The sequence below is a fragment of the Panthera tigris genome, chromosome D2 (genome assembly GCF_018350195.1).
Source record: "Panthera tigris isolate Pti1 chromosome D2, P.tigris_Pti1_mat1.1, whole genome shotgun sequence".
Classification (NCBI taxonomy): domain Eukaryota; kingdom Metazoa; phylum Chordata; class Mammalia; order Carnivora; family Felidae; genus Panthera; species Panthera tigris.
The window spans coordinates 71,627,396-71,649,837 of NC_056670.1; the positions used below are offsets into that span (position 1 = coordinate 71,627,396).

A 22,442-nucleotide genomic window follows, 5' to 3' on the forward strand; every position below is an offset into this window, starting at 1 on the left:
GTCAGAGGGGGCTCGAACTCACAAATGGTGAGATCATGACCTGAGCCAAAGTCAGGCGCTTAACTGATGGAACCACCCAGGCGCCCCAGGATTTTTGTATTTCTTTATAGAGATATTTCATACAGGTGCTAATATCAGGGCTCCCTTCTTTATAGATGCAGTGTTCTTCACTTTGCTAGATAATTACATATTAATGCTTATGGAACTACTTTTTTAATGGCTGCATAGTGTTCCATAGCACCATAATTTATTTAACTAGTCCCCCACTAATGTACAATTAGGCTTTTCCTAATATTTAGCTATTTGAAACCATGTTGCAGTAAATATTATTGTGCAGGTCTTATTAACCTTCCTTTGCCTCCCCTAAAGATCTTATCATCCTCGAAGATGCTATGTGTTTTCCTTACTTGTTTCATCTTCAATTCCCACACCCACCCTGCATGAGCACGCTAGCTCCAAAAAGCAAAGACTTTTCTTGGGTTTGTTCCCTAATATAATCCTAGTTCCTAGAGGAAGCATTCAATGAATATTTGTTGAATGAATGGATTGGCACAGGTATAAGTATATGTAGGAAAAAATAGTAGAAGTAAAATTTCTAGGCCAAGAGGAATATACATTTATAATTTTGGCAAAGATTGCCAAATTGATCTTTATACAGCAGGGTATCTCAGCCTCAGCACTGTTGACATTTTGAGCCTGATAATTCTTTGTTGTGGAGGGCTGTGCATTGTACACTGTTGAGCAACATCTCCAGCCTCTAACCATCACTTGCCATTAGATGTGACAACCAAAAATGTTTCCAGACATTGCAAATGTTCTTTGTTAAAAACACTGCTCTCGTGTGTTATACTATCTGCGACTCCCACCAACAATTATGACAGTGACTCTTTCCTACAGCCTTGCCAATACTCTAAACATTTTGCTCTTTGAAATCTGATGGTGAAAGCTACTACCTCATAGTTTAAGCTCCCATATTAAGTCACATTTTAATAGAACTTTGGTATAATGAATCCCTGGTGTTGTATGCTGCAGTGATGAAGGTAAGTTTGATTTTCCGTTATTGAGAGAAAGAGAGTGAATATATGAAATCTAGAATCATTGGGGAAAAAATGTTATGTGCCCTTATTTTTCTTCATTAAAATATCTAAGTTTTACAAATCCTTTCTTCAGACCATTATGACTTCATGGACTGAATCTTCTCTAGAATTATGTAAATTGGCCTTAATTAATGAACAAAATTTGGAGTCAAAACACTTGGACTTGAGTGCAGGTTTTCCTAATTACTAGTGGTATTACCTTGGGGAAGTCACATAAACTCTGAGCTGCAATTTACTTGTATGAAAATTATGGGTAATAACATTTGCTCTCTCTACATCACTGAACAATTATTTTTTTTTTAGATTGTGAAGCTTTTCACAATTGCAAGGCTTAGGATAATTATTATGAAGGTTTTATGACCCACTGCTTTATCTTATGACTCATAGTGTCTCGAGAGTTTATCACTTCTCAGTGCTTCAGTAAATCCCTTCTGACTGTTCTCACTCATTTATTTATTAAACATAGGCACTTTGTACCTTACCATACCTTTGCTCCAGCTCTGTAGTCTTAAATCACTACAGTACAATTTTCTTCATAACTGAGCAAGTCCCAGACAGACTCATCAGTCATTGATTCATTCAGTGAACATGAAATAAGCACCATTATCTTCCCCCCCCACTGACTCTCCTTTTCAACAGCTCCATTTTTGTCAATGCTGTTATTAATCTAGTCTTAAGGGTTGGAACTCTGTAGTCATCTACCTTGCTTGTTCCCCGTTTTACTGATCCCACATGTCATGAGCAGACTTATTATGATAGAGCACCCCCTTTTCCGTTCCCTCCCACTGATTTTTAAGCTTATGAGAGCCGCCTATTGGCTACCACATCAAATACAAGTTATTTTTTACTAGCTCTCCTTATTACCCTCACCAATTAGATCTCCTAACTACTTTTCCTTTCATTGCACCAGGCCCATTCTTGCACCTATGCTTTTCTTCATCATGTTCTCTGCCCTACAGTTCTCTTCATCTGTTCTTTCACCTACCAACCAGCCCTATCTTTCAAGGCCTGTATCATTATCATTACTCCTCCATATTTTTTGTACCTTGATATTTCACCCTACTCTGATCTTCTTATCATTTAATTCGTGTTCTTATTGGCCAGTTTCACTTAGTATGTCACAGAGGATCTCAATCCTGGCTGCACATCAGACTCACTTTCTAAGAATTTTGTTATCTTGGTACCTAATCCCAGAACCACCCTTTGAAGTCATTGTAGTTTTGACATTGAGTGGCTTAAACATTCTTGTGGATATTGTAATTATTTCGTTTTTCTCCTCTTAACCAAAAAGTTCTAAGTGCCAGTAAAAATGCTAAAGGTACATGGTTAATAATTGTTTGATCGGTATTTTGAATATCAAAATGTTTCTTATTCCTTTTCTGCAAAGCCTATGATTTTCATCCCACCTCTGCCAATTTTGGCTCCATGATTTAAATAAATTGCCTGTTCTCTTTTAGCCTCATTGGTCTTCATATGTAACAGGAGAATAATATCTATGTTTCTAAGTGTTATGAGAACATGTATATACATATAAATCATAGCTAATAGTTGATAAATAGCAAGCACTTTGGCTAGTATTAACATTATACCGTGTTTTTCTGGAGATGCTGGGAACCCCTTTATCTTTCTTGCTTTAGGATTTACTATTTTATGACTTGATAAGATACGCTTATCTACATTACTATTAGAATTAGGAAGACAGGATATCAAGGCCCTATTGCAAGCTACTGTGCAATTTTTATGTCCTTTAATTACACTTTCTCATTCCAAGGAGCAAATGAGTGTCCCATTTTTTTTTGACCATTCATCCACTGACTGTTCCCTTGGTTACAGTAGAATATGTACCACTACAGTTTTTTTCTTGTCAGCAGCAACTCTGAGCCACGAATATTGTAAATATACACATCCTGTTCTCTTCACATTATCAAGCGGCTCTCTCTTCCTCATAAATGCACTTTAAAGGAAGATTTTAGTTTGTTAGTTTAGCTAACTTTTATTGTACAGTTTATAATTATTTCATTTAATTAAAAAATTAGGGAGTAGTAACATTATTCTATTAAGTTTGGACTCATCATAAAAATTGTGCTCTTGTGAGAATTAGCAAGAAAACAGAGTATTTTGTTTTCCACGGAAGGTTGTTACATAAATTACTTTTATCAAGTTCTATGTCTTAAGTCATTTTTCATCCTTTTCTGTTCTTACTAATGAAAACATTGAAATTGCCTTTTTTAAGTAAAAAATACAAATGTATGAAAAAACAAGTATTATTTAATGACTTGTCTCCATTAAATTAGATGCAAATAATAGCAAAGGAATTAACCAAAGTGATACATTGTCAACCGTAATACAGTTGAAAATATTCAGAGCTATTAAATGGGGAAAATAACTACTTCAACCATGGACATTTATGCTGGTTTTCAGTTTCAGAGTTGTCAAAGTAATGATGGTGGCCAACCCCTCCTGCACTAGAACTAGAAACTGTGCGGGTTTCTTTGTTTTTTATAGAATTTTTTTTAATGTTTATTTCTGAGACAGAGACAGAGCATGAGTGGGGGAGGGGCAGAGAGAGAGAGGGAGACACAGAATCCAAAACAGGCTCCAGACTCCGAACTGTCAGCACAGAGCCTGACGCGGGGCTCGAACCCACCAACCGTGAGATCAGGACTTGAGCTGAAGTTGGTCACTCAACCGATTGAGCCACTCAGGCGCCCCATGGGTTTCTTTGTTATCGTGCAAGTTTTTCCCATAAGTTTGTCAAATCTGAAGACGCAGCATTGCTAAACAGTGCATATTTTCAGTTTCCAAACTTTTTGTAGTTGAAATTTATTCAGATGCCAACAATACTAAGGGCTTAGGGTTGAGGAGAAAGTGCTTTTGAAAAATTTTGCGATTGTCTTTCTTACAGTAGATTGAAGGGATCAAACAGATGTATGTTTGGTTCTCCTCTGTTACATGAATATATTGACACTCACGTTATCAGTTGCTGGAAGGACGAAATGCACTTGGCATGGGGTCTGACACCTAGTTAGTGCTCAGTACTAACATTGTCGTAAAGTATCATGCTGTTTAGACATTGTCGTAAAGTATCATGCTGTTTCTAGCAGATGGTCAGAGGGACAACCCTAACTGCATCTTCTCAAGAGGCTATATTTTTCTACTTGTGATTTATATTGGACTTTAAAGTGGGATTTCTATGGGGAAAAAGAAAAGAGGAAAGTAGTGGGGAGAGGGGGGAGGGTGGGATCACCTTCAGAGCTGGCCTCGGAGGTATCATGGCGACCGGAAACCCCCTCGCCAAGAGCATGAAAGCAATGAGGAGTCTCAAAAAGTGTCCTATTTAACTGAGTTTGTGGGAAGACACAATTGGTGGGATCAAATGTTTGGCTGCAGTTCTGGACCTATGGTAGAAGAATACTCAGTAGCCACTCAGGTTGTAAAGGGTGGACTGACTGGCTGCTGTGAGGGATTTTTGTTCTAGAAAAGTTGGAAAACTTGCAGCAACCACAGTAGGTGCCAGCTATCTTCTTCTTCAGGTTGCCAGTCACAGGGGTTACATGCAGACTGACTGGAAGAGAGTTGAAAAGATATAAACAAAGCCAAAGACAGATTAAGAAACAAGCAAATAAGACAGCACTTGAAATCAACAATATAATTGAAGAGGCAACAGAATTTATCAAACAGAGCATAGTGATATCCAGTGGATTTGTGGGAGGCTTTTTGCCAGGACTTGCATCTTTTTTTTTTTAATGTTTATATATTTTTGAGAGAGAGAAAGAGACAGAGTGCGAATGGGGAGGGGGCAGAGAGACGGAGACCGAACCTGAAGCAGGCTCCAGGCTCTGAGCTCTCAGCACAGAGCCCCCTGCACAGCTCGAACCCATAAACTGTGAGATCATGACCTGAGCTGTGGTCAGATGTTTAACCGACTGAGCCACCCAGGCGCCCCTGCCAGGCCTTGCATCTTAAAGACTTGAATGTTCTATCACAATAGAGTCACCTGTAAGAAGAGAAGTGGCAGCAACAAGGTGTTTCTCAACATTACTAACTACCAGGTTCCCCAGGGCATCGAGAAACCGCGGAGCTAGACGATGCCAAACTCACAACTTGGTGTTTTGCTACTGAAGTTTGGCAAACTAGTATCTCCTGTAAAACAATGTATATGGTATGTATACATTAGTATTCCTGAGCAAAACATAGCTTTCATTATTTTTAAAAAATTTGCATTGGGCTACGTGGGTGGCTCAGTTGGTTAAGTGTCCAACTTCAGGTCAGGTCATGATTTCACGGTTTGTGAGTTCCAGTCTCACCTTGGGCTCTGTGCTGCCAGCTTAGAGCCTGCTGCAGATCCTGTGTCCTCCTTTCTCTCTGCCCCACCCCCACACTCTCTTTCTCATTCTTAAAAATAAATAAACATTAAATTTTTTTTGATTTGCATTTGTTTTTAAATGAGCCTAGAAAATTGGCTATAGGCATATACAGGAAAAAAATGTGTTGAATATATTCTCCAGGGAATAGTAAATAATAAAATGAGTAAGTAAATAAATAAACAAAATAATGATAAAGCAAAGATAACAATCCTTGTTTTATTTAAATAAGATATTCTTCATTTTGCTTTATACTATAGTGCCAGTAAGTAAACATTTGTATTACAGCTTTAACATTAGGGTTCACTCTTCTTTCAGAGATATGTTTGCAGTAAACTGAAGATTTGTAATGCCCTTTTGTGGAAGGATTTAGAAGTAATAGACTTATGAATGATATTAATCAGATTTCATACAAACAACAAGAAAAGAAAGAAAGGGTTCTCTGGTTCAATTAGTCCTCATTATCTCTGAACTTGGAGATACTCACACCTGGTTTCATATTCCAGATCTATCACCTGATGGTTGGTTGATTTATGCCACATTACTAAATTTATCTGAGCTCAGTTTCCTCATCAATAAAACAAAAGTAAAAAATAGCAGGGTCACAGGGTGGTTCTGAGGATTTGGTGAGATCGTACATATAAAGGACTTTCCTTGCCTAGTTCATTTTATAAGCACTTTTTAGGCAGTAGCTGTTATCACTCCTATTTTTACTACTAACCATAGTGCCTGATGTTCTAGGTTTCTTTGTATGTCTTAGAAAAATATGGAAGAGTCGAACAGCTATTGCCCCAGAAGTGGGTTGACTTCAAAGATAATGAAGCTTAAGCATGAAGACCCCTCATATGCACAGGACCCTTCTAAAGACTGGCATTTAATACTGTATTCTTCATTTATATTCTTTCTCTTAAAGAGAGTTTCCAAAACTCCAAAAATTTCAGGTTCCACAAAACCTGGATCTAGGTTGTACTGACCTGAAAGTGTTTTTTTTTAATTTTTTTAAATTTTTTAATGTTTATTTAGTTTTGAGAGAGAGGGAGAGACAGAGCATGAGCAGGGGGGGAGCACAGAGAGAGGGAGACACAGAATCCGAAGCAGGCTCCAGGCTCTGAGCTGTCAGTACAGAGCCCGATGTGGGGCTTGAACTCACGAACCGCAAGATCATGACCTGAGCCAAAGTCGGGCTCTCAGCCAACTGAGAGCCACCCAGGTGCCCCGTTTTTTTAATTTTTTTAACTAAAATGTTTAAAGGAAAACCTTTATAAGGAAGTCTAAAAATTTATGCCATCTAATGAACACATTGATAGCAATATTTATATTAAATTATCATTTTAACCCCAAATCCCATAAGTTCATAAAATCTTCAAAATAATGCTGCAAGTAAAAATGGCATATTAAAAGCAATGAAAATTAGAGGTAACTAGAGCATGGCAGTAAAACGCTGAAGATATGTAATCAATGATATGGAATTGTCTCATTTTTTATAGTCAATACTTTCTAAGCTGTTTTTCATAAAGAAAATAGTTTTAACAGATCAGTGAGAAAGTTAACTGAGTAAACTTACTTAAAATAAATATCAGTCCTCTTCAAGTTGAAGTATGTCAAAAGCATACTGAGGCATAGATCTTCCAACAAATTAGCAATTAAATGTCTATTACTCACACATGCAATAATTGAAGCTGAGAAAATTACATATTTGAAGTCAATAAAACAAACTCTGGTATTATAAAAATAAGCAAGCTGCGGTCTACAGAAAATATATTTCTGTTTAAAATGGTGAGCTTCAAGAATTTGAGAAAAAAAAAACTTAGAGGTTTTTCTGGTGACATCAATTAGTTTGAATAAAGCATTAATAAAACCACTGAACATGTCTTGGAGTTTGTATTGTTAATCTTAGTCTTTTAAAGAATTTATTGATGGGTTTTCTTAATATGCCTGTGTGCTTTGGGGCACCTGGGTGGCTCAGTTAGTTAAACGTTGGGCTTCCGCTCAGGTCATGATCTCGCGGTCCGTGAGTTTGAGCCCCGTGTCTGGCTCTGTGCTGACAACTTAGAGCCTGGCGCCTGCTTTGGATTCTGTGTCTCCCTCTCTCTCTGCCCCTCCCCCGCTCATGCTCTGTCTCTCAAAAAAATAAATTAACATTAAAAAATTTAAAAATAAAAAAATATGCCTATGTGCTTTGTAGGTATGAAATATAAAAAATATAATGTAAAGCAGTTCAGAAAAAGTTTTTGATTTACAAGTCAAGTGTTTTAAAAATATGTGCCCTACCTTTAAAAAGTGTATATCTACTGCAAGGTAAATAAAGTGTATTAAAAATGTTTCTCCTAAAAAAATAACAAACTTTAAAAAAATTCAACATTTTGATCTTATGGAACATATGATATTAACTTTTTTAAGAAGCTGGATCGTGTAGAAATTAAATTACATTCAGTAGCAGAAAAGATCCATTATTTGTCAGATATTATTACTTCAGCACTGTGGTGAGAAACTACACCCCCAATTTACAAAGAAAGAAATATAAGAATAACCAGGATTAAATAATTTTCCCAAAGATAGACACAGCCAACACAAGCATTCAAAGGCTTCTTGCTTACAGTCTGTCTCCTAATCTTGTTAGGTCACATCATCTCTCAGCATTTTTAGAAAATGCCCTCTTTTATTATGTTTTCAGCAGATTGTGAATCTAATATACCAGCTTTACCCTTTTCCATGCTTTCCTTCCTTGAGTATATTTTCAGGAGAGAAATCAGTTCTAGTTTTCTGTCTTTTCCAGATAGTTAAAACCATAAAAGATCATAGATGTAGTAAATCAGTTTAGAAGCCCAATGACTTGATTGGGATGTTCAATTTTACTATAATAGCCTAATCTGAAATGTTATCTGAAATGCTTACTCCTTCACAATTTTTTCTCGGTGCTACAAAAATTGTTCATAACAAGAACAATCTTGGGGGAAAAAATAAGAAGCGATGTTTCAGACAGCTTAATGGGGCTGCCACCGTACTAGATAACCATTGTTTAGAGGAGTCTTGGATTAGCTGAAGGCTAGTATAGACTGAACATATTGAACAATGTCTTAAGTTGCACTTTAAAAGTCAGGATAGACAGTTCTCGTAAGAAATGAAGGCTCCTTTGACCATTATAGGTGTTCTGTGGCTAAAGATGAAGTGCCATACTAACAGAACAGAGCTTGCAATTTATGGTATTGGATTCCAAGGTGAAAAAGAAGGTTAACAATTTTGTTTTTTGTAAATTTTTTCTTTCCTAAGAACAGAAATTCCAAGTTAGAGAATGCAGTATTGACAAAGCCATTTTTATACAATGCCTGGTGATTATAAGTAGGAGTTAGAGAAAATATCATACTGCTCAATATTTTGGCAATTAATTTCAGAGAAAGTCTTCCTAACGAAATCTGAGTTGCTCCCTTACAAAAATTTGAACCTTATTAAATAATCTAACTCATTGATATGGTCCATTTGTAGAAGCAATTTATTAGTCTAATGGTTAACACCTGTTAGTTGAAGCTGAAAAAATGAGAAGATTTTAACTGAAAGCAAATGCAGTAAATTCTGGTTCTTTTTTTCTGGTTTCATAAAAGGTTCACACACATACACGTACACACGCGCACACACACACACACACACACACACGCACAATCTCTTCCCCTAGACAATTTTAATACATTTTCCCTATGAGTTAAAAGCCATAAGTATCCCCACAGATATTTTTTTGCAAGTGAAATTGCTTTTCATTTGGCAAAAACTAAACCTATGATTCATAGCAGCTTAGAGCACTCAAGGCCAAAGAGTACATCTTGCTTGCTTTGACTGACATTTTTGCAGGCTAAATCAGACCTGCATGATTCAGCTGCATTGAGATTCATTATGCTGTGAGAGGGGAGATTTGGGGGTGGTGTAAAAGAGCATAAAGGGAAATTGTCTTGGAAATTGTGGCTTGTGACTGAGGTTAAAAACCAGCCACAACCAATAGGCAGCTTCAGTTGGTATTATACTGAGGAGGCACCATTTTCCTACCACCACTTTTATACAAAGAGCTAGCAAAGAACATTGAGGATGATCCAGTAAAGAAAATTTTTGTGGGGAAGCAGAAAAGGGGACTTTTCTTTGCTATGAGAAATGAAGTCAAGGTAGAGAGCAAGAGTAGAGTAAATGACTCTTTTTCTCTGCTCAGGCGTTAAGAGTAAATCAAGTGCATATTTTGTGTAAAATGAAAAGCGGAGAAAAATCCATCACCAAAAACATTTACCTAAATGTCCATCATTAGCAATTCATTCCTTCTTCAGTAGGCTTTTTCATCAGGTCCCTTTAAAATTCATATGCCCAGAAGGGTTAAAATCTTCCAATATCAGGTACTTTCCCATCCAAACGTAGTACAAGGAGAACACAAGAAAATTACTTTGGGAAGATGGGATCAGAAGAGAAAAGTGTTTATAAAGGATTACTGTAGCCAACACCCCATTTTGCTAAATGTATTTGGTTTATTTTCTCTTGGTACTGATATATAACCCAGTCATAACTGATTGTATTTAACACCAAGTACATAATGTATGGTGCAAAATGAATATACCGAAACTTTTGGTACAAAATTATGAAGAATTTCAAGATGGAGAATTTCAAGAATTTCAGCAGAGCATTTAACCAGGCTTGGGGCCCTCCCAAACACAGGGCCCTGTGTAACTGCACAGGCCATATGCCCATGAAGTCAGTCTTCATTTTATTCATTATAATAGGAGAAATGGTGAACTCTAAGCCAGGTTCATAAAAACATTTCATTAAAGATATTCAAATACTGACTTGTGAATTCTCAACACTAATACAAAATTTTACCCAAGTTCTTTTTAAGCTAATGGGTGGCTTTAGAAATCACTAAGTGTAACTCTTTTTATTCTGTATGACTGACCTATCTTATCTGCCTACATATCTTTCCTTATTTGCCTGACGTTCTTTGGGAATGTATAGCTTTCATGAGTTCCTACCTTATTATTTGAAGTTTGGACCCTCAGCCCTTACCTGTAAGCCTGAGATTCAAGAGCCTAGTACCCATTTACCATTCCTAACTCACGAACCACCCAAGTACATAAATTCAAGGATTGCTCCCTAGAATATCCCCCAGATAAGCGCTCATGTAGAACATCCAGCCATTTTTCCAGCCCCAGGTTTGAGATTGGAATGTGCATGAAAGTTACCTGGCTATGCCAAATCCTAAAGGAGATTAATGAAAGCTAGGGATGGTTTCACCTCTTGGTAGAATATGTTTCACATTCCTATTCAATTTTCAGTAAACTTCTATCTAAGCCAATTTTCCTTTCTAGTATCTATTTTGAATTTAGTCCAGCAGTAGGCTGCTTTTTGATTCCTCTGTTAAGTTCTATCTCTTAATCTTTGGTTGACACTTTACTATAATTAATATTACATTAATCCCACCACTGACAGAATGCCCCAGGATTGTTTTTTCCTTATTTTGTTTTTTCAAGATCAGGTGTCACTGATAACTCTTCTGACTTTTTAATATTTTACTCAGTTGTGATTATAGTAAATGAGGCCATTCTTTGATGTGAGGCTTTCTTTTATTCCTCCCAGCCCCATCCCACAGGCATCAAAGATGTTACATGAAATAATGACATTTTTATAATGTTGACTAATAGTCATTAGACAGGAGTTGAGAAATGAATGGCATTGAGGTTTTGAATAATCTGTTAATTTTTAATGTTATAATTTAGAAAATAATTGTAAATCCTGTTTGTGATCGGAGTTAATCATTAAAACTCTTTTTAAGTAATATGTATTGAATCACTACATTATGTCTAAGGCAGTTCTAAATACATACTTCTAAAATACTTGCTCTCTAAATTTTCCCTTCAAAAACATACAACCATAGCTTGTCAAGTTACTAGCAAGTGAATGTGAATAGTTTAGTTTAAAAATATTGAATCGTCTTTGTAATACTTGACTGGTTTTTTTTAAAGACTATTATTATATTATCTTTTTAAAATAAAACACTTATATAAAATAGTACTCTTTTTCTTTCTGTGCATTGTATACAAAGTGTTCCACTACCAATAGGTCACTTTGACTTTAGGAAACAGTATTGATAATATTTTCTCTTCACTCAGAAAATGTTTACACTAAGTATCATATTATAGTGTTGGATTATTTTTCTAAAATGAAGCTTTTACAGATTTTATAGGCTTCCAGTCATAATCCAATATAACAGAATAAACATGAGGCCAAGGGTCTGTAACAAAATATGAAAAGCTATGATGTTTGAACCTAAAAAAGACAAATGTAGTATGTAGACTTCAAAATGTGTAAGAAATCTGGAAGAATCAGTATAATTATTTGTTTAAGGCAAAGTGCTTAGAAGAGAGGAGACAGTAAAACTACAAAAAAAGTCAAATACTCTTTTATTGAAGGAACTTTAGTATGCTAGAGGTAACATTTAAAAAAAATTTTTTAACATTTATTTATTTTTGAGACAGAGAGAGAGAGAGAGCATGAACAGGGGAGGGTCATAGGAAGAGGGAGACACAGAATCTGAAACAGGCTCCAGGCTCTGAGCTGTCAGCACAGAGCCCGACGCAGGGCTCGAACCCACAGACCGCGAGATCATGACCTGAGCCGAAGTTGGACTCTTAACCGACTGAGCCACCCAGGCGCCCCTAGAGGTAACATTTAAAGAGTATTAATAGGCTTTATGCTTTCTTGATGGCATAGGCAATTAGTATGTGATGGAGTCAGTTACCAAGCTTAGTCATGAATTCAAGATAATGCATCTTTAAAATAAATGGGATAGTTCAAGAGCAAATAGTATGTTATCTAGGAAGTTCAGTACCAAAATCAGATATCAAGACCTTACTTCAAAGTAGATCCTTGCTGCCAATTATATAAGGCATATGTTAATCTTGACAGAACAGTCTAGTAAAACTCAGACTCCTTAGTCTGGCATTTAAATGCCTCTGAAATCAAGTACCATTTACTCTGTTCAACCTCATGTCCCTCTGCGATTCCAGGCCAAACCTCTGTTCTTAACCATATTAAACCCGGATGTGCCTCTGTGCCATGCTCTTGCTCAGCCTTGGTTTTTTCTTATTCTCCTAAAAGTCTTCATTCTAAAGACTGAGTTCAAACTTGTATGAACCCATTCTTTCTTATTCAGGGCAACTCCATCTCCCACACTTCCATGTACCACTGCTAGAACACATAAACTTCTTGATTTTATATTTCTTGATAACCACATCATACCTCTCTCAAAACACTGTAATACTCTGAAAGGCTGTTAAGAAGTCTTACATTTCTGTGCAGTCCTCCGTGGATTCTAGCAGTACTTTGAACAAAATAGTTGAATTTGTCCACTGATTAAATATTCACTTTTTTTTTTATTTTTTAGGGAGAGAGAGAGACAGACAGACAGACAGACATGGAGCATGAGCAGGGGAGGGCAGAGAGAGAGGGAGACACAGAATCTGAAGCAGGCTCCAGGCTCTGAGCTATCAGCACAGAGCCCCATGTGGTGCTTGAACTCACAAACCATGAGATCATGACCTGAGTCGAAGTCAGATGCTCAACCAACTGAACCACCCAGGCACCCCAAATATTCACTTTTAATGAAGGTACCACACTGGATGCTGTTTATATTACAGATAATAAAGGATCACATTACGCCTTTTTCTTTTACCATCAAATAGAAATTACTGTTTGTAGTCCTTTTCATCTCATGATGGCTTTTGCCAGAAACTTCTCTGGTACCTACCAGAAAAAGTAAAAGCAAAACAAAACTAAACTAAATCATTATAAGTATGTGACAAAAACAACTCTTTAGGAATTTTTTAACAATTAAGTATGTATGAAAGTGCGGTATGTTTCTCACATTGAAATAAGAGCACTTTTAGATATAGAAAGAAAATTTATTCCATAGAGGTAAAGTCACTTTTTATAAACTAGAAATTTCAGGAAGAACAGAATTCAAACACTTCCAAACAGCTTCACTATCCTCTGGATTTTGTTCAAATGAGATTTGACCAGCAAATCATTCGATTGTCTATATTTGTATTACATTATAACTAGGGTTTACGTCTAAGATTTTTCTCAGTAGGAGAAGTCTGTTTTAATCAGTGGTTCTCAAATTAGAATTGTATCAGATCCAGAGAAATGCTTGTTAAAATGAAGATTCTCAGGCCCAGTCCCCTCTGATACTTTCATTTAGCTAATCTCAAGAAGACCCTGAATTCTTCCGTTTAATAAGCTGGTCTATAATCAGAGCTGTTGAGTCTCTAACCACTGTTAGAATCTCTAATCACTGAGAACTAATACTCTAAAGGACACTTTCTTTTGTTTTGTTTTCTGTAACTTTTTCTGAAATGGCAAGAGTATAGAAGAGAAAGATTAGGGATGGAGAATGAACAAAACTCAGAACATTCTAATCTGAGCTACTCAGTGAATACTGATGGGACTGTCTTCTGTGGTCCATCTTATTAAAAAAGTAATTAAGGACTTGCCCACTGTAACTTTAAGTGAGCATAACAACTGGGAAATGCCCCATCCCAGTGGGCATTAGTGGCAGAGCAGGAACCCTGGATCAGGTCAGTTATCCAGGAATCCTAATGAACAACAACAACAACAACAACAACAAAACGAGCATTTTAGAAAAATACCAGTCTCTCATAGCTACCTGCACAATTGTCTTCATGATCTGATAGATACTACCAAAAACCCAGGTCCTGATAGGAGTCAGCACTGAGGATGAACTTTTCTGAATATGTGGATCGCTTTTGTTTATCACCATCACAAAACTAACTCCAAGATAACTCTCAGGATTCCTTAAGAGAGTGATATGACTTCATTGGCAAATATCATCAAGCAAATAAGTTATCACAGCAGTGTCGTAACTATGGGATAATGTGCATATGTGCATAATTGTCAGAGAGCTAGGAAAACTTTAGAGCATATGAATTGTTTTATTATTTACGATCTTGAATTATAACTGCCACAGGAGATATCATAGACATCACTGACATTTTTTTAAAAAATATGTATGTATATCAAAGGAACTAGAGACAACATAAAGGGGCTATCATTTTCAAACTTGACCTACCAGCTTAAAATTGATGTAGGTAGTTGAATGCTTGCCTCATTTAAACAAACATGAGAACCAGCATTTCCACATCACATTTCTATTTTGACCGATATGGTAGAGAAAGTTTGAAGATTTGAATTGCCACCCAAAAAAAGTTTCTAAGAAGTGTTTGAAAGCCTCTCTGATTAAGTGCCATTTGATTGAACTAAAACTCTCCTCAGAATAAGCATGAACGTTGATTAATAATTCATACTGAAAGTTTTAGCAATGAAATCTGTTGATGTCCGTAACTTATTTGAAATGTCTCCGAAGAAATGGACTGATAGATTGACAAATGGACAGATCGGTGATAAAGTTGTGATAAAGCAAATAGAGCAAAAGGTTAAGATTTGTAGAATTGGAATGACAGGTATACATATAGTGGTTACTACACTATCCTTCCAACCCTTCTGCATGCATGAATATTTGCATAATGAATTGTTGTCGGGAAAAGCATTTATCAGTAGAGAAGGGGAACGATCCTTTTTTTCTGGTTGGAAAGGCAGTCAACCTACAGACTTGAACACAGGATTTATAGTCATACTAAGAGTAGAATACCTATTTTTACACATAGTGTCTATGTGACCCTGGCCATGTTAAGTGAAACACTAAGGTCTCATTTTTATCATCTGTAACAAGCGTATAATGTATGTACCACCTATTGTATGTGTAGGAATTAAATATAATATGAAATGTCTGACCCCAGTAAACAAAGAGCACAAGTTATTGTTTTTTCAAATTGTTACTAGTTTTTATGTCTACTATTAACTGAATAACAAAATAAAAATAATTTATATATCCTAATTTCCCTTAAAAATATTTCTAAATTCAAAAGATTAATTTTAGCAAGGGAATTATGACTTTAATGTTATATCAAGAAATGTAAAGTTCTTGCTAAGTAAATAATTTAGTTTCTATAATCTCCAAATTCAGAATAATCCTGTAAGATTAAGGAAAATTAGTTGACACAAATTCCATGGTATGTGATGTATTTCAAGATTAATTTTAACAAACTTAAATTTAACTGTAGTTTACTGACAAGAAGGAAGGAGATATTTAGTATAAAGTTCTAGCCAACATGTTTGCAGCAAAACCATTCATTCGGGGGTGGGGGTGGGGGTGGGAATTAGCCCTGTGTTAGCTGCCGGGGAGGGAAAATGGAGCTTAATACAAGGCCCCCATCCACAAAAGAATTTCATTGTGGTTAGGAAGAAATATCTAGCCCTTGGGAAAAAGAACAATGCATGAGTTAAAAATATAAGGCATGTAACAAAGAACTATATGATTAAGAACTGAATGAATAATATAAATAATATGTGCTGAGAATTCAGAAAAGGGAAAAAATCATAATAGCTTTGAAGTAAAAATTTTGGGGATTCTGGGCCTATTTAAACCCTTTGGAACATGAAGGAAACTTCTTGAGAACGTGGTTTTGATGGGAGACTAAATGCAATTGAATAGATAGTATTGTTCAGGCAGGTCTTTCCTAGGGAATCATGGACAGGAGGGACAAACAAGAATAGAGTATTCAACAACAATCACAAGATGAGTAGCTGAATACTATACACTTCCTTCATTTCAAGAGGTATTTAGAGTCTAGTTCATGTAAAGAATTGGGATAGTTGCTGATGGCTAATATGAGTGAGATTTGGCCCTAACTCCAAGGAGTTTGTAAGTGACAATAAGTAGAACTGTTAAATGCCAAGTGTATTCCAGGCTGGTTGGAGTCTATAAGAAGAGCTAAGAAAAAAAATCCGTGATATACAAAGTATAAAATAGCAAACACCATAAATGAAAGACGAAATGCTAGGCAAACTCAGAGAAGAGTTTTCTTGCAGTTGACATAAGGGAGATACTCATGCAGGAGGTAATAGTGAGTTGCTCTTTGAAGAGGAATGAGTAGAATGTGGACAGAGATGCAGTGAAAGAGTAAGGAGAAGAATAGTAGTGAACTAAGTCACAGAAGTAGAGCGTATACATGAAGTGGAGTATATGGTTCTTTCTGGAAATCATATGGAGAGAAAGGTGGTACAAAGGGAGGGAGGCCACCAAGGCCTTGAATAACAAGCTAAGTTTTGAACTTTATTCTGTTGGCAATAGAGAGCTATTAAAGGATTATGAGCTGAGGAATGAAATATTCAGAACTTGTTTGTTTTTACCCTGGTGGCTTGTATAGGATGAATTGGAAGAAGAAAACTCTAGGTGCAAAATGACCATAAGGCGATGAGAGCCTGAGGCTAGGGACATAGAAAGAGCTGTCTCCAAGGATAAAAGGACATAATCTTGCAACCAGTTCAACTTCAGGAGCACAGGGACAGGAGAAGTGTACCAAAGTGCGGTGTGGTGGGAGATTCACATTGTTAGAATTTCCTAAAAATTTAGTGATAATAAAAACTCTACCTGTTTTTAGTCAGTATTATTGTTGTTCTGAATTCTCTTCTGACAATGCCCCCTTTAAAAGAGTCATTTACTCTACTCTTGCTCTCTACCTTGACTTCATTTCTCATAGCAAAGAAAAGTCCCCTTTTCTGCTTCCCCGCAAAAATTTTCTTTACTGGATCATCCTCAATGTTCTTTGCTAGCTCTTTGTATAAAAGTGGTGGTAGGAAAATGGTGTCAATTTAAGTCCCTTAAAAAAAAAAAAAAGTCTTTTTCCACTGTTCAAATTTAAGTTGGTAGTTATAGTCAGCTGATAGCTGACTCTTTATCCACAACATTTTTTTTTATTCTGTTGCCTTTCTGCCCTAAATGACAATTGCATGGATCCACGGATATATTTAGATAACTTAAGATATGTGTGTCAAATGATGATTCATGACCCCAAGAAAGGGCTAAAAAAAGAGTTAATATCACTTTGGTTCTAAAAATGGAAGGGCTGCAAATGTCTGAGTTTAAGTGCCCTCATACTGATTTATACACAGTGGTGTGTAAGGAAGATATATGCCATAGAACCTGGACATAACATCTAGACTTTATGGTTTATTTAACCATACTTCTTAGAGAATTTCAGTAGGTGCATCAAAGGATGTTTTCAAAGTGCCCATATTAAATTTTGGATCAAAAGAATAAACAGGGAAATTACTACTCCTTTAGGTTCAGTTAACATTATTTTACCCCTAATATATTGTGATTATTTTTCCAGTTCAAATAATAATGGTGAAAAGAAATGTTGATATGTCACAGTTTTCTATTTGTTAATTGTTGAGGTCATCTCACAGCATCTGATTCCACTCACACGGCCAATTATAAAATGACTGTGCCCATCCTATAGAATGACTCTTCAGTGCTTGGAAAAGAGCAAAGGGCTGTGAAGTTGAAATTGGAAGTCTTATTACTGATTCCATGGCCATTCTACAGGCACTTTAGAAATATCATTCTACCTCTCTGATCTTCATATTTTCAGCCTACAAGTTAACAATACCCTTGACAATGAAGTGTTCTTAAATGGTGACTTTTAACATAAGAGTAGCCATAAAAATAGGACTATAACTACATAGAGAGTTCCCAGGATGTTGCTATTGGGGCAAATATTTTTGTGACATGTTAGTTTTATTGTTTTAATGTTTGTTTATTTTTGAGAGAGAGAGAGGGAAATGGAGTGCAAACAGGGAGAGGTGATGGGGAACTGAGAGAGAGAGACACAGAATCTGTAGCAAGCTACAGGCTCAGAGCTGTCAGCACAGAGCCTGACGTGGGGCTTGAACTCACAAACTGTGAAATCATGACCTGCGCTGAAGTCGGACAGTTAACCAACTGAGCTACCCAAGTGCCCCTGTGACACATAGTTTTCAGTGGACAGAATAATGATGATGAGTTCAGGAGAATTCTGGCATGTTAATTGATCAAATATATTTGTTAGAGGTAATTTTATTAATCAGTGTATAGGACCTGTCCTTTTAAAAAAAAGATACTACATTTGAGGGTACAAAAATGTTTGGTGATCTGCTTGATATTGTTCAGCACGGATTCATATTTCTCCTGAAAGTAAAAAATAAAAGTAACAGCTTCATGGAGATGGTAATGCATTGTTAGCCCCTGTCAATACTTAATGAATAGGATGGAAAATTAGAGTCTCTGGATTCCCATTGCCACTAGGATACTAAATACGCACACATGCACACACACAGACACAAACACACAGTCACATGGTTAAGCGTGTGTGGATGGCATATAATAAAGAGAAAGATAAACGCACTTAAAGTTCTACATGAGACTGGTAGAGATATGAAGTCCAGTTGTGATCTAATAAAAAGAGTTCAGATTTAGAGACAGAGGTAGAGTTTCAAGTTCCTTAGACTTACTAGCTTAATAACCGTGAACATATGATTTAACATCCATTCACCTCAGCAGGCTCATTTTGAAAAATAGGACAATAATTCCTAAATTTGTTCAGATTATTAAATACAATCATAAATGTTAAAATATATATAAATTGTAAAGAACCTACATATGTAAGATATCAAGACAACCTTTGGGTTATCTTTGGGTTTTAACATTCAGATACAAATGTATTTCAGCTCATAGAGCAGTTACTCTAAGTCTTGTAAGTGAATTACAGGTGGGAAGCAGGAATTCCTCAGCTCAGGTGATAATGACAGAGAAGTATACAGTGATTTAGAGTCAGAACTGTGTTGAAGAGCTAGTTTTGTCATTTATTTGCTTTGTGAGCTCAACCAAGAGATTAACCTCTCTGAACCTTAGTTTCCTTTTCTGTAAAGTCAATGGTTGGGAACTTTAGGCAATGGTTGTGGAACTTCTGAGACTATATAAACACATAGCACCTATTAGCTACCAGGATTGTTAAGCATTTTATTTGTGCCAGGTGTAGTTTGAAATGTTGGGGATACAAATAGTGAAAGACTTGAGCCCTTCCCTCAAACCCATAGACCACTGTGGAGGAAATATCATATAAAGAGATAATGTCAACACAGCACGCTGAGTCCTCTGATAAAGGTATGCCCAAGGTGCATGGAGCAGTAGACTCAGACAAGACTTCTTACAGGAGACGGTCCTACACTCAGGATTGTCAAACAAGTAAGATATATGTCAGTTGCAAGATGGGCTCTGTGTTAGTTTCCTAGGACTACCATGACAAATTACCACAAACTAGGTGACTTCAAACAACAGAAATGTATTCTAACAGCTCTGGAATCCAGAAGAATTTATTCCTTCTGGGGTTTCTGAAAGAGAAAATTTTTAATTCCTTTTTTCTAGCTCCTGGTGGTTGCCAGGAATGTTTGTTGTTCTTTGACATCACTCTGTTTCTGCCTTGGTCTTCACATGGCCTTCTTACAATGATACCAGTCACTGGATTTAATAAGGACCACATCTTAACCCAGTATATCTCCTCTTAACTAATTATATCTGTAAAGACCCTCTTTCCAAGCTAAAGTCACATTCTGAGGTTTTGGGGGGACACTGTTCAACCCAGTGCAATTACTCTGTGGTTCCCCCCAAATTCATAAAATCCTATGTGAAATATACATTCAACCCATGTCAACATCCCCAAAAGTTTTAACTCATTCCAGCATTAACTTTAAATCCAAGTTCTTATCTAAATATCAACCTGAAAAGGTTCAGAAATCAGCATGTATATCAGATATAGGTGGGTATGATCCATCTTAAGGCAAAATCCCTCTCTACTTGTGGATTTGTGAAATCAGAAAACAAATTATCTAATTGCAGAATATAGTGGGGGGTGGGGGGCAGGCATAGATATGTAGTCGCATTCTGAAAGGAAGAAAATGGAAGAAATAAATGGAGCATTAGTCCAAAAACATCTGAAATCCAGCAAACCAAGTTCTACTAGATTTCAAGGCCTGAGAATAATATTCATTGGCTCACTGCTCTATCTTTGGGACCCATGGTCACCCCTTCTGGCATCTGCATCTATGGGCTCTGCCCTCAGAGTCATTCTTCATTTCTTCCCATCTCCATACTTTTCAGTCTAAGCTGGCAGTGTTTCTGTTAGTAAAAGTTTCTCAAAGATCTTGTTAGTTTCCTGTGCAATACAGGAAGTTCACCCCATCACATGGGAGGGCCTCCACACATCTTTCCGAGATAGCCCCATCAATCCCGTCTCTGCTGGCTTCTGCCAAGATTGGTTGATTGGATCCATGAATCAGACATCTAATTTCAACAAAATGTGGTCCAGCTACAACATTTGTGCTCTCTACAGAGCATGCTTTCTCAGCTTTTGCTATCCAGATAGGCTGAGAATTTTCCAAATCATTAAGTTCTGGTTCCTTTTTGTTTATCACAGTTTGTGCCCTAATTTATCTCTTTCTTCTCCCATTTTACTATATGCAGCAAGAAGGAAACAGGCATACCTTCCACACTTTGCCTTTCTTCCAGTTTCCAACAACATACTCCTTATTTCCATCTGAGACCTCACATTCAGTATTCAGATTTCTAGCAACATTCTGTTAATGGCAATATATGTTATGCTCTAAGATAATAGAAGCCTCCTCTAAAGCTCCCCTCACTTCTTTCTGAGCTCTCATGAGAATCACACTTAGTATCTGTATTTCTACCAACAGTCTTTTCAAGGAAATCTGGTCTCTTTATATCAAGTGCCCCCAATTTTTTCCAGCTTCTACCCATTACACAATACCAAAATCATTTGCAGATTTTTAGATGTGTGTTATATAGAAGCACCTCCCTTCCTGGTGCCAAAATCTGTATCAGTTTCCTAGGGCTGCCATACAAATTACCATAGACTGGATCGCTAAAGACAAAAGAAATGTAATCTTTATTTATCATAATTCTGGAGGCCAGAAGTCCAAAATAAAAGTGCCAGCAGAACCAGGCTCCCTCTCAAAGCTCTAGAGAAGAATCCTTGCTTGCTTATCTCCTAGCTTCTGGTGGCTTCCAACAATCTTCTCCATTTCATCACATGAACTTCTTTCTTCCCTGTGTGTCTTCGTATGGCTTTTAACAACACCATTCATTGGTTTTAGATCTCACCCTAATCCAATATGAACTCATTTTCACTAACTGCATCTGCGAAGACCCTCTTTCCAAATAAGGTCACATCCTGAGGTTCTTGGTGGACGTGGACTTTGGAGGGACACTATTCAACTCATTACAGGCTCATAATAGATCCCGATTCTCCTCTCTTTTGGTTGGCCATGCTAATACTAAGTTGCTATGGTGGCAGTTTATTCATCTGACCTACTGTCTGCATTCTAATCCCCTGTTTCTTTTCACACTGTGTTTCTTAAATGTTAAATCTTTAAACTGACAGATGAACTGTTGGGAATGTCTTCAGAAATCTGAACACTATGTTTATCTGGAGATGGGAATTTTGCTAAGGCGAGGTCAGAAACAGTGAAACATTCTTTTTAATTCACTGGATTAATATGTCTCCTACTCATTGTGGTTAAATAATAATCTTTGTTTTTGTTCATGGTTAGTTACTTGTTCAAGTTGAAAATATCAAGGGTTCTTTAACTGATTCTATGAGTTGATATTTAATACATGGTCTGCCATGGTTACCCAGCCTGGGATTTGTTACTTTAACATATCAATCAATGGCAAAGTCAATGTGTAAGTTGCTAGTGATTTTGAAAGTGTCTTTGTATTCAATAGTCTTGTACCTTGTTTGTAACTGGAGGTCATTCTTTAAGAAAAGAATGATATCAGGGCGCCTGGGTGGCTCAGTCGGTTAAGCGTCCGACTTCGGCTCAGGTCACGATCTCGCGGTCCGCGGGTTCGTGCCCCGCGTCGGCCTCTGAGCTGATGGCTCGGAGCCTGGAGCCTGCTTCCGATTCTGTGTTTCCCTCTCTCTCTGCCCTTCCCCTGTTCATGCTGTGTCTCTCTCTGTCTGAAAAATAAATAAACGTTAAA

General features: G+C 36.8%; 1 protein-coding gene and 1 pseudogene across 4 annotated transcripts in view; both read left to right on the plus strand.

The window, feature by feature from the left end:
• LOC102967319 overlaps nucleotides 1–4,844 on the plus strand; it is a 37,158-nt pseudogene extending 32,314 nt beyond the window's left edge.
• ATRNL1 (attractin like 1) overlaps nucleotides 1–22,442 on the plus strand; it is a 757,637-nt gene that overhangs the window by 561,211 nt on the left and 173,984 nt on the right. The window lies entirely within an intron of this gene.